The sequence below is a fragment of the Rhinopithecus roxellana genome, chromosome 19 (assembly GCF_007565055.1).
Source record: "Rhinopithecus roxellana isolate Shanxi Qingling chromosome 19, ASM756505v1, whole genome shotgun sequence".
Classification (NCBI taxonomy): Eukaryota; Metazoa; Chordata; class Mammalia; order Primates; family Cercopithecidae; genus Rhinopithecus; species Rhinopithecus roxellana.
In genome coordinates, this window is record NC_044567.1 from 7,198,986 (window position 1) to 7,211,832 (window position 12,847).

Below are 12,847 nucleotides of genomic sequence, written 5' to 3' on the forward strand. Positions count from 1 at the left end.
TTGCTGATACAATTTTTCTAATAGATATAAGATTATACATAGTGTTCCATAAGATTTGTTGTGTTTTTCAAAAATGTTGACTATTTCATCCAAAATTTCTAATTTATTAGCACAGAATCATTATAGTGTCATAATATCTCAATTGCCTGTAGGATGTACACTGAATAGATTCACAGCAAAACTGAGCAGAAGGGTTCTTCTGCCCCTCCTGGTGCTGCTTGTGTGTTCCTTTGGTGAGGATCTGGTACCTCTTTTGTGAAGCAGCAGCTGAGGACACTCCAGCGCTCGCCATGGCCCATGAAAAGCCCGAGGAAGGAGTCAAGACTGAGAACAAATGATTATATTAATTTGAAGGTGGTGGGGCAGGATGGTTTTGTGGTGAAGTTTAAGATTAAGAGGCATAGACCACTCAGTAAACTAATAAAAGCCTATTGTGAACGACAGGGTTTGTCAATGAGGCAGATCACATTCTGATCTGACGGGCGACCAATCAATGAAACAGACACACCTGCACAGTTGGAACTGGAGGCTGAAGATACAGTTGATGTGTTCCAACAGCAGACGGGAGGTATCTACTGAGAAGGGAAACTGCTTTTTTTTTTTTTTTTTTTTTTTTTGACAGAGTTTTGCTCTTATTGCTCAGGCTAGAGTGCAGTGGTGCAATCTCAGCTCACTGCAACCTCCACCTTCCGGTTTCAAGCAATTCTCCTGCCTCAGCCTCCCAAGTCGCTGGGATTACAGGCGTGTGCCACCACGCCCAGCTAATTTTTTTGTATTTTTAGTAGAGATGGGGTTTCGCCGTGTTGTCCAGGCTGGTCTCGAACTACTGACGTCGTGATCCACCCTCCCAAAGTGCTAGGATTACAGGCATGAGCCACCACACCCGACCCGAATCTGCTTCTTTACTCCAGCACTCAGTTCTTTAAAGACCAAGATTACAAGATTACATTCTTTTTTTTTTTTTTTTTTTTTTTTGAGACGGAGTCTGGCTCTGTCACCCAGGCTGGAGTGCTGTGGCCGGATCTCAGCTCACTGCAAGCTCCGCCTCCCAGGTTCACGCCATTCTCCTGCCTCCGCCTCCCAAGTAGCTGGGACTACAGGCGCCCGCCTCGTCGCCCGGCTAGTTTTTTGTATTCTTTAGTAGAGACGGGGTTTCACCGTATTAGCCAGGATGGTCTCGATCTCCTGACCTTGTGATCCGCCCGTCTCGGCCTCCCAAAGTGCTGGGATTACAGGCTTGAGCCACCGCGCCCGGCCAAGATTACATTCTTAATTAGAAAATTGCAATTTGGTTCCATTGCACCCTGACTATTACAATATAGTTTTCTCTATTCTTTGATTTCCCCCTTCCCCATTCCTTTATGTACATAAAGTAACTGATATATGTGCACAAGCATGCTGCATTTTAAAAAACTGAACAGCCAATGGTATGTTTTGATTGGCATCAAGTGGAGACAGGATGGGGAAAAATATGGATTCTGTGAAAATATCCCCTTTCTCCATTAGTGGCATGTTCATTCAACTTCTGCCTTTATATTCCAGTAAGTTATTTTGCTCTCACTGTTTTAACAACAACAACAACAACAACAAAAACCACATAAAAATCCTTGCATACCTTGTTCAGTTGGAGAATTTTAATGTTTTTCATTTGTCATTATAAAACCAAGAACAATTTCATAACTTTTTTGTACATAGCTGTTACATGTAGGGCAATCTATCTTTAAGTAGGGAGAAATTACTCTAAAAAAATAAAAAAGAATCCTCGATAGTTTTCCCTTCAAGTCAAGTGTCTTGTTATTTAAATAAACTTATTGTTTTTAAAAAAAAAAACTAAGCAGAAGGCACAGAGATTTCCATAAACCCCTTGTCCCCACATAGTCTCTGCTACTATCAAAATAGTACATTTGGGCCGGGAGCAGTGGCTCACACCTGTAATCCCAGAACTTTGGGAGGCTGAGGTGTGTGGATCACCTGAGGTCAGGAGTTCAAGACCAGCCTGGCCAATGTGGTGAAACCCCGTCTCTACTAATAATACAAAAATTAGCTGGGCATCGTGGTGCGTGCCTATAATCCCAGCTACTTGGGAGGCTGAGGCAGGAGAATCACTTGAACCCAGGAGACGGAGGTTGCAGCAAGCTGAGATCATGCCATTGCACTCCAGCCTGGGCAACAAGAGCGAAACTCTGTCTTTGGAAAAAAAAAAAAAAAGTACATTTGTTGCAATAGATGAACTTATATTGATACATTATTATCACCCAAAGACCATAGTTTATATTAGGGTTCACTCTTGGTGTTGAGTATTGAGTTTGGACAAATGTATATGATATATATCCACCATTGTAGCGTCATACAGAATAGTGTCACTGCCCTAAAAATCCTCTGTGCTCTGCCTGTTCGTCCTTCTCTCTCTCCATCCCCCGGCAACCACTGATCTTTTACTATCCTCAAAGTTTTGCCTTTTCCAGAATGCCATGTAGTTGGAATCATACAGTAGGTAGCTTTTCCAGATTGGCTTCTTTCATCTAGAAATATGCATTTAAGTTTCCTTCATGTCTTTTCACGGCCTGATAGCTCATCTCTCTTTAGCACTGAATAACATTCCATTGTATGAATGCACTGCAGCTTGTTTATCCATTCACCTACAGAAAAACATCCTGATTGCTTCCACGTTTTGGCAATCACAAATAAAGCTGCTATAAACATTCATGTGCAGGTTTTTTCTGTGTAGACATAAGTTTTAACCTCAGTTGGATAAATACCAAGGGACAAAATTGCTAGATTGTATGATAAGAATGCGTTTAGTTTTGTAAGAAACCGCCAAACTGTCTTTCAAAGTCGCTGTACCGTTTTGCGTTCCCATCAGCAACAAATGAAAGTTCCTGTTCCATATCCTTGCCAACATTTGGTCTTGTGAGTATTTTGGATTTGGGCCATCCTAATATGTATGTAGTGGTATCTCATTGTTGTTTTAATTTGTAATTCCCTAATGACATATGATGTTAAGCATCTTTTCTTATATGTAATTGCCATCTGTATGTCTTCTTTGGTGAAGTGTGTGTTTAGATCTTTTGCCCATTTTTTAATTGGATTGTTTGTTTTCTTATGGTTGTGTGTTAAGAGTTCTTTGTGTATTTTGGATGAGTCGTTCATCAAATGTGTCTTTTGCAAATATTTTCTCCCCGTCTGTCAATTGTCTTCTCATTCTCTTAACAGTGTCTTTTGCAGAGCAGAAGTTTTTCATTTTAATTAAGTCCATCTTATCAATCTTTTCTTCCATGAATCAAGGCTTCGGTGTTTTATCTAAAAAGTAATCCCAAGGTCATCTAGGCTTTCTCCTGTATTATCTTCTGTGAATTGAAGATATATAGTTTTGCATTTTATTTTTTCTTCACTTCTGAAGGATAATTTCACAGGTCCCAGAATTCCAGGTAGGTGGTTTTTCTCTCACAACACTTTTTAAATATAATCATGCGTCACTTAGCAACAGAGATAATTTGAAGAAATGCATCATTGGGTGATTTCATCGTTGTGCAAACATCATAGAGGGAACTTACACAGAGCTAAATAACAGAGCCTACTATACACCCAGGCTGTGTGAGATAGCCTGTTGCTCCTGGGCTACGAACCCTTACAGCATGTTATCGTACTGAATGGTGTAGGGGACTGTAACACAATGCAAGTGTTTGTGTATCTAAACATATCTCAATGTAGAATACCTACAGTGAAGGTATGGTGTGATAATCTTATGGGACCACCGTACGATTGTACGTGGCCCATCATTGACCGAAATGTCTTTATGCAGTGCATGATTCTATTTTACTCCACTCTGTTCTTGCTTACGTGGTTTTTGAGGAGATGCCAGATGTAATTGTTATCTTTGCTCTTCTATGAGGAAGTTGGTTTTTTTCCTCTGGTTTCTCTCAAGATTTTGCATTTATCTTTGATTTTCTGCAGCTTGCATAGGATATGCCTAGATGTAATACTTGCTTTTTTGGGGTTTTTTTTGTTTTTTGTTTTTGCTTTTATCCTGCCTCGTGTTCTCAAATTCTTCCTGGATCTGTAGATTGGTGTCTGACTTTAAGTTGGGAAATTCTCAGTCATTGTGGCTTCAAATATTTCTTCTGTTCCTTTATTGCTTCTCCTTCTGGTATTCCCATTTTGTGTATGTTACACCCTTTGCAATTGTCCCACAGTTCTTGGATATTCTGTTCTGGGCTTTTTGTGTGCGTGTGGTGTGTGTGTGTGCACGTGCGTGCATGTGTGTGTGTGTTTTCAGTCTTCAGAAAGAAGAGTGTTTTCTCTTCTGTTTTGCGGGGTTTCTGTTGACATATTCTCAAGCTCAGAGATTCTCTCCTCAGCTGTGTCCAGCCTACTGACGAGCCCATCAAAGGCATTCACCGTTTCTGTTATGGTGTTTTTGATCTCTAACATTTCCTTCTGGTTCCTTCTTAGAATTCCCATCTCTCTGTCTACATTATCCATCTGGACTTGCATGCTGTATGCTTTATCCATTAGCACCCTTAGCATATGTATATATTTTTGAGACCAGAGTCTAGCTCTGTCGCCCAGGCTGGAGTGCAGTGGCACAATCTCAGCTCACTGCAACCTCTGCCTCCCAGGTTCAAGCAATTCTCCTGGCTTAGCCTCCCAAGTAGCTGGGATTACAGGTACCCGCCACCACGCCCAGCTAATTTTTGTATTTTTAGTAGAGACGGGGGTTTCACTGTGTTGGGCAGGCTGGTCTCAAACTCCTGACCTCAGGTGATCCACCTGCCTCTGCCTCCCAAAGTGCTGGGATTACAAGCGTGAGCTACCGTGCCCGCCCCCACTTAGCATTAATCATAGTTATTTTTACATTCCTGGCCTGATGATTCTAACATCCCAGCCATATTTGAGTCTGGCTCTCATGCTTGCTCTGTCCTTTCAAATTACGTTCTATTGTCCTTTAGTATGTATGTCTCATAATTTTTGTTTTTTTTGATAGTGAGACATGATTTATGTGCTGAACAAAAGAAACTGCAGTTTCTTTAGTAATGTGTTGGTAAAGTGTGGGAGAGTGCTCTCTAAACCTATGATTGTCTCAATCTTTCAAAGAGCCTGTGAAATTGTAGGCTCTGAAAACAAAACAAAACAAAACAATACTTTAGGCTCTGGTAAAATAGTTCCTCTTGAGGGCAGGCCTTGTGAAGCTGAACAGAATGCTCTGGCATATTTCATATGAGAACCCAGTTAACCTCCTGGAGGTAAGTAAAACTCACAAAAGTGTGTGTGTGTTGGGGGGTCCCTCTGTAACTAGGTCCCCCTGGAACTTTTTTTTCTTTGAGATGGAGTCTCGCTCTGTCGCCCAGGCTGGAGTGTAGTGGTACAATCTTGGCTCACTGCAACCTCTGCCTCCTGGTTTCAAGTGATTCTCATGCCTCAGCCTCCTGAGTAGCTGGGATTACAGACAGGTGCCACCACACCCAGCTAATTTTTTAGTAGAAATGGGGTTTCACCATGTTGGCCAGGCTGGTCTCGAACTTCTGGCCTCAGGTGATCCGCCCAGCTCAGCCTCCCAATCTGCTGGGATTACAGGCGTGAGCCACCACAGGTGAAGACCTGGAATTTTTAACTCTCAGACTTGTTCACGTTAAGCCTCCAACAATTCATCACTTACAGTTCAGGTCTGGTTCCCAGGGATATTTTTGCTCATGGGTTTCTTCTGCTCTGGTAAATTGTGATTCTCCATATCCTCCTGTCTTTTTCTCCAGTGTTGAGTACAGCAGCTTGCCCTGTGATGAATCCAAGAGGAAGCTGTTGATTTTTCAGTTGGTTCAGCTTTTTACTTGTTGGCAGAGTAACAACTTACTTCCAAGCTTCTTACATGTCAGAATGGAATCTTCTTCTCCTTCTCCTTCTTAACAGAGTCTCACTATGTTGTCCAAGCTGGCCTCAAACTCCTGGGCTCAAGCAGTCCTCCTGCCTCAGCCTCCACAGTAGCTAGAACTACAGGTGCATGGCACCATGCCCAGCCTCTTCATCTTTTAGAGAATATTTTCACTTGTCTAGTTTGCCAGTTATTTTACAGCATTTCAAATATATAATATTTTTTGAGACCAAATCTTACTCTATCACCCAGGCTGGAGTGCGGTGGTATGATCTTGGCTCACTGCAACATCCGCCTCCTGGGTTCAAGCAATTCTTGTGCCTTAGTCTCCCAAGTAGCTGGGATTACAGGTGCCCGCCACCATGCATGGCTAATTTTTGTATTTTTAGCAGAGTCGAAGTTTCACCATGTTGGCCAGGCTGGTCTCAAACTCCTGGCCTCATGTGATCCTCCCACCTTGGCTTCCCAAAGTCTGGGATTACAGGCATGAGCCACCGTGCCTGGCCTTCAAATACATCATTTAATTGTCTCCTGGTTTCCATCATTTCTCTGAAATTATTAGGTGCCAATCTTACATATCAAAGATAGCATAAAGTTGAGTCTTGTTCTTTGTTTTATTTTATCCAGTTTGATAATTAGGTTTTAGAATATTTAGATTATTTACTTCTGATGTAATTGTGTCAACATCATTGGGCTCAAATCTACCATCTTGCTATTTGTTTTCTATTCGCCCCATATATACTTTATTTCTTTTTCCTATTTTCCTGCCTTCTTTTGAATTAATTGAATATTTTAAAATATTTATTTTATCTCTACTAATGTCTAATTACCTATATTGCTTTAAAATTTGTTAGTACTTGGCCAGGCGCGGTGGCTCATGCCTGTAATCCCAGCACTTTGGGAGGCCGAGACGGGCGGATCACAAGGTCAGGAGATCAAGACCATCCTGGCTAACACGGTGAAACCCCGCCTCTACTAAAAAATACAAAAAACTAGCCGGGCGAGGTGGTGGGCGCCTATAGTCCCAGCTACTCGGGAGGCTGAGGCAGGAGAAAGGCATGAACCCGGGAGGCGGAGCTTGCAGTGAGCTGAGGTCCTGCCACTGCACTCCAGCCTGGGCCACAGAGCGAGACTCTGTCTCAAAAAAAAAAAAAAAAAAAAATTTGTTAGTACTTGTTCTAAGGCAGTTAAGTTAGTATATGCCCCATGACGTGATTTTTATGGCCCATGAGCTATGAATGTTGGTTTTTTTTAGTTATAAACTTTATTTTTAGAACAGTTTTAGATATACAGAAAATCAGGAACATAGTACAGCATGTTCATGCATCTTGTATCCAGTTTTCCTTATTATTAGCATAGTACATTAGTTACAATTAATGGATCAGTGATACCTTATTATTAACTAAAGTTCATACTCTATTCAAATTTTCTTAGTATTTTGTTTGTTTGTTTTTTGAGATGGGATCTCACTCTGTCACCCAGGCTGAAGTGCAGTGACGTGATCTCAGCTTATTTGCAACCTCTGCCTCCTGGGTTCAAATGATTCTCCTTCCTCAGCCTCCTGAGTAGCTGAGATTATAGGTGCCCGCCACAGTGCCTGGCTAATTTTTGTATTTTTAGTTGAGATGGTGTTTCATCATGTTGGCCAGGCTAGTCTCAAACTCCTGGCCTCAAGTGATCTGCCCACCTCAGCCTTCCAAAGTGCTGGGATTACAGTCCTGAATCCCCACGCCCAGGCGCCTTTTGAACACTGAATAACGTTCCGTTGTATGGCTATCACACATTTTGTTTACTCCCTCATCTGTCAATGAATGGACACTTGGGAGATTGCCTTAGTTTTAACCTAATGTCCATTTTCTGACCCAGGATCCCATCCAAGATATCACATTTATTTAGTCATCATATCTCCTCCGGCTCCTCTAGCCTGTGACAGTTTCTCAGACTATCCTTTTTCTAATGACCTTGATGGTTTTGAGGAGTATTGGTCAGGCATTTTATAGAATGTCCCTCTATTGGGATTTACCTAATGTTTTTCTCATGGTTAAACTGGGGTTATCGGTTTTACAAAGGAAGACTACAAAGATAAAAGTGCTGTTTTCATCACATCAGGTCAAGAATACATACCATCAGGCCGGGCACAGTGGCTCACACCTGTACTCCCAGCACTTTGGGAAGCCAAGGTGGGTGGATTACTTGAGGTCAGGAGTTCAGGACCAGCCTGGCCAACATGATGAAACTCTGTCTTCACTAAAAATACAAAATCAGCTGGGCATGGTGGAGTTGGACTGTAGTCCCAGCTACTCGGGAGGCTGAGGCAGAAGAATCACTTGAACCTGGGAGGCAGAGGTTGCCCAGTGGTGCGATCTCGGCTCTTCCATGCCCGGCCTGACTTACCATTATTGATATTGACTTTGATCACCCAGCTGAGGTTAGCATTTGCCAGGTTTCTCTAAGTTTACTCATTTTTCTCCCTTTCCACACTGTAATCTTTGGAAGGAAGTCTTTATGCCTGCTCACATTTAAGGAGTGGGAAGTTATGCTCCACTGGTTGAGGGCAGACTATCTGTGTAAATTATTTGAAATTCTTCTGGCTGAGAGATTTGTTAAGAATAGGCTTTATGGCCGGGCGGGGTGGCTCACGCCTGTAATCCCAACACTTTGGGAGCCTGAGGCAGGCGGATCACGAGGTCAAAAAATCGAGACCAGCCTGGCCAACATGGTGAAGCCCTGTCTCTACTAAAAATACAAAATGTAGCCGGGCATGGTGGCTCATGCTTGTAGTCCCAGCTACTCGGGAGGCTAAGGCAGGAGAATCGGTTGAACCCAGGAAGCAGAGGTTACAGTAAGCCAAGATCACACCACTGCACTCCAGCCTGACGACACAGCAACACTCCATCTCTTAAAAAAAAAAGAAAAAAAGGAAAAAAGAAAGAATAATTTTTACTTTTTTGTTTTGAGACAGAGTTTCACTCTTGTTGCCCAGGCTGGAGTGAAGTAGCACGACCTTGGCTTACTGCAACCTCCATCCCCCAGGGTTCAAGCAATTCTCCTGCCTCAGCCTCCTGAGTAGCTAGGATGACAGGCACCCGCCACCATGCCTGGCTAATTTTTTTGTATTTTTAGTAGAGACAGGGTTTCCCCATTTTGGCCAAGCTGGTCTCGAACTCCTGACCTCAGGTGATCCACCTGCCTCAGCCTCCCAAAGTGGTGGGATTACAGACATGAGCCACCGCTCCCAGCCTACTTTTTACTTTTTTTCCCTCACATCAGATCATCAAATGGGTAAAGTGCTGACATCCACATGGTAACAAGGTTGGAGGGAGGCACATCTTACACATGACCATGAATACACAAAAGAATCTCTCTCTGTTTTTGAGACAAAGTCTTACTCTCTCATTCTGAGTGAAGTGCTGAAGAGCCATCATAACTCGCCGCAGCCTCAAACTCTTGTCCTCAAGCAATCCTTTCACCTTGGCTTCCCAAAATGCTTTACCTTTTTAAAAGTTGAAATGGGGCCGGGCGCAGGTGGCTCAAGCCTGTAATCCCAGCACTTTGGGAGGCCGAGACGGGCGGATCACGAGGTCAGGAGATCGAGACCATCCTGGCTAACACGGTGAAACCCCGTCTCTACTAAAAATACAAAAAACTAGCCGGGCGAGGTGGCGGGCGCCTGTAGTCCCAGCTACTCGGGAGGCTGAGGCAGGAGAATGGCGTAAACCTGGGAGGCGGAGCTTGCAGTGAGCTGAGATCCGGCCACTGCACTCCAGCCTGGGTGACAGAGCAAGACTCCGTCTCAGAAAAAAAAAAAAAAAAAAAAAAAAAAAAAGTTGAAATGGGCAGGGACACAGTGGCTCATGCCTGTAATCCCAGCACTCTGGGAGGCCAAGGCGCCAGATCCCTTGAGGCCAGGAGTTTGAGACCATCCTGGCCAACATGGTGAAACCCTGTCTCTACTAAAAATACAAAAATTAGCCAGGTATGGGGATGCACACCTTTGTCCCAGCTACTCGGGAGGCTAAAGCATGAAAATCACTTGAAGCTGGGAGGCGGAGGTTGCAGTGAGCTGAGATTGAGGCACTGCACTCCAGCCTGGCAACAGAGCAAGGCTCTGTCTCAAAAAAAATGTTTTTTAAGTTGAAATGATTCAAAAGAGTAATATTTTGGGGATATATGAAAATGCCATAAAATTCAAATTTCAGAGTCCACAAATAAAGTTGTTTTTTTTTTTTTTTTTTTTTTTTTTTGAGACGGAGTCTCGCTCTGTCACCCAAGCTGGAGTGCACTGGCCAGATCTCAGCTCACTGCAAGCTCCGCCTCCCAGGTTCATGCCATTCTCCTGCCTCAGCCTCCCGGGTAGCTGGGATTACAGGCGCCCGCCACCTCACCCGGCTAGTTTTTTTTTTTTTTGTATTTTTTAGTAGAGACGGGGTTTCACCGTGTTAGCCAGGATGGTCTTGATCTCCTGACCTTGTGATCCGCCCGCCTCGGCCTCCCAAAGTGCTGGGATTACAGGCTTGAGCCACCGCGCCCGGCCTAAATAAAGTTTTATTGGAACACAACCACGCTCACTCATTTGAATATTGTCTACAGCTGCTTTCTTGACCAAACAGCAGAGTTAATTAGTTGCAGAAGAGATTATATGGCCTTCAACACCTGACATATTTGCTATCTGGCCCTTTACAGGAAAAGTTTGCCAACCCCTGTTCTAAGGTTTACAAAAGCATCTTTAGTTTATCAGTTTTCCTCCAAATAACCTTATATCACATCATGTAAAAGTTAGATACTTAAACTAGCGTATTTTCTTTTTGCCCCCATGCTTCGTGGTATTGTTATCATACCTTTTATTTCTACACATGTTATAAACCCCATAATACGTGGTTATTCTTTTTTCTTTAGGTAGTCGATGATCTTTTAAACAAAATTTTAAATGAGAAAAATATATTTTACATTTACTCACATATTTTCCATTTCTTGTTCTATTTATTCCTTTGTGTAGCTCCAAGTTTCCATCTGGTATCATGTTCCTTCTGCCTGAAAAAACTTTCTTTAACTTTTTTTTGTTTTGTTTTTTGTTTTTGAGACAGAGTCTCACTCTGTCCCCCAGGCTGGAATGCAGTAACGTGATATTGGCCCACTGCAACCTCCGCCTCCCAGGTTCAAGCAATTCTCCTGCCTCAGCCTCCCTAGTAGTTGGTATTACAGGCGCCTGCCACCATGCCCGGCTAATTTTTGTATTTAAGTAGAGATGGGGGTTTCACCATGTTGGACAGGCTGGTCTAGAACTCCTGACCTCAAGTGATCCACCCGCCTTGGCCTCCGAAAGTGTTGGGATTACAGGAGTGAGCCACCAGGTCTAGCCTCTTTAACATTCTTATAGTGTAGGTCGACTGATGGCGAAGTCTCTCATTCTTTGTGCGTGTGAAAAAGTCTTTATTTCACCATCATTTTAAAGATATTTTCACTTGGTTTAGAGATCTACGTTGAGAGTACTTTTTTTCTTCACAACTTAAAAAATTGTATTCTATTATCTTCTGGCTTACGTTGTCTCTGACAATAAGTCCATGATCATTGTTATCTTTGTCCCTCTATATGCAATGTCTCTTTTTCCCTCTGGCTTCTTTTAAGATTTTCTCATCATCTCTGATTTTCAGCAATTTGATTATAATGAATCTTGCTGTCATTTACTATCTTTACAGTTGGTATTGAGATTCTGGGATCTTTGAGTTTCTAGTTTTCATCAAAGTTGGAAAACTTTTGTTCATTATTTCTTCAAAAAATTTTCTGTTTTCCTGTTTCTCCTCTCTTTCTGGTCTTCAACTACAAGTATGTCAGAGCACTTGATATTATCCCGGGAATGACTGTGGCTCTGTTATGTTTTTGGTTATTTCTTTCCATGTTCTTCCTTTCAGAAACTTTCTGCTGATAATGTCTTCATATATCTTGATGTTTACTGATCTTTTTTTCTGTGATATTTCATCTGCTGTTAATCCCATCCATTCAAAATACATTCAAATTATATTTAGGGTCAGGCACATTGGCTCATGCCTGTAATCGCAGCATTTTGGGAGGCCAAGGCAGGTAGATCACCTGAGGTCAGGAGTTTGAGACCAGCTGGGCCAACATGGTGAAGCCCTGTCTCTACTAAAATACAAAAATTACAAATACAAAAATTAGCCAGGCTTGGTGGCAGGCACCAGTAATCCTAGCTACTCAGGAGGCTGAGGCACGAGAATCACTTGAACCCGGGAGGCAGAAGTTTCAGTGAGCCAAGATCACACCACTGCACTTCAACCTGGGCTATGTTTTTTTAAAAAAATCTATATTTAGGCCGGGTGTGGTGGCTCAAGCTTGTAATCCCAGCACTTTGGGAGGCCAAGACGGGCAGATCATGAGGTCAGGAGATCGAGACCATCCTGGCTAACATGGTGAAACCCCGTCTCTACTAAAAAAATACAAAAAACTAGCCAGGCGTGGTGGCAGGTGCCTGTAGTCCCAGCTACTCAGGAGGCTGAGGCAGGAGAATGGTGTAAACCCAGGAGGCGGAGCCTGCAGTGAGCTGAGATCCGGCCACTGCACTCCAGCCTGGGTGACAGAGCGAGACTCCGTCTCAAAAAAAAAAAAATCTATATTTAGATTTTGCGATTTTCATCTCAAATATAATTTCAATTTGTCAGTCTATGGTTGTTTCTTTGGAGGAATGTGCTTTTGTTTTCTTTTCTGGTGCTTTCCAGATTTTTCCTTTGAATTTAACATTTTACAGTTTAAGTACAATGTGTCCAAGTATGATTTATTTGTATTAAACCTGTTTAGCTTGATGTGTTAGTTATAGAAAAATTTTGGCCAGTAATATTGCCTCTACCCCATTCTCTCTCCTTCTCCTTTTTGGACTCCAGAAACACATATGACATAACTTTTTATTGTGCTGCATATAATATTAATGGCATTTTTGTGTTCTCTATCCTTTTTCTGTCTATGCTACGA

The 12,847-nt window shown here is 42.6% G+C and overlaps 2 pseudogenes; one reads left to right on the forward strand and one right to left on the reverse strand.

The window, feature by feature from the left end:
• The first annotated feature begins 290 nt into the window (after window positions 1-290).
• Window positions 291-579, forward strand: LOC104680271 (annotated as a pseudogene).
• Window positions 580-9,138: 8,559 nt separating this feature from the next.
• On the reverse strand, window positions 9,139-9,252 carry LOC115895074 (annotated as a pseudogene).
• Between the last annotated feature and the right edge of the window lie 3,595 nt (window positions 9,253-12,847).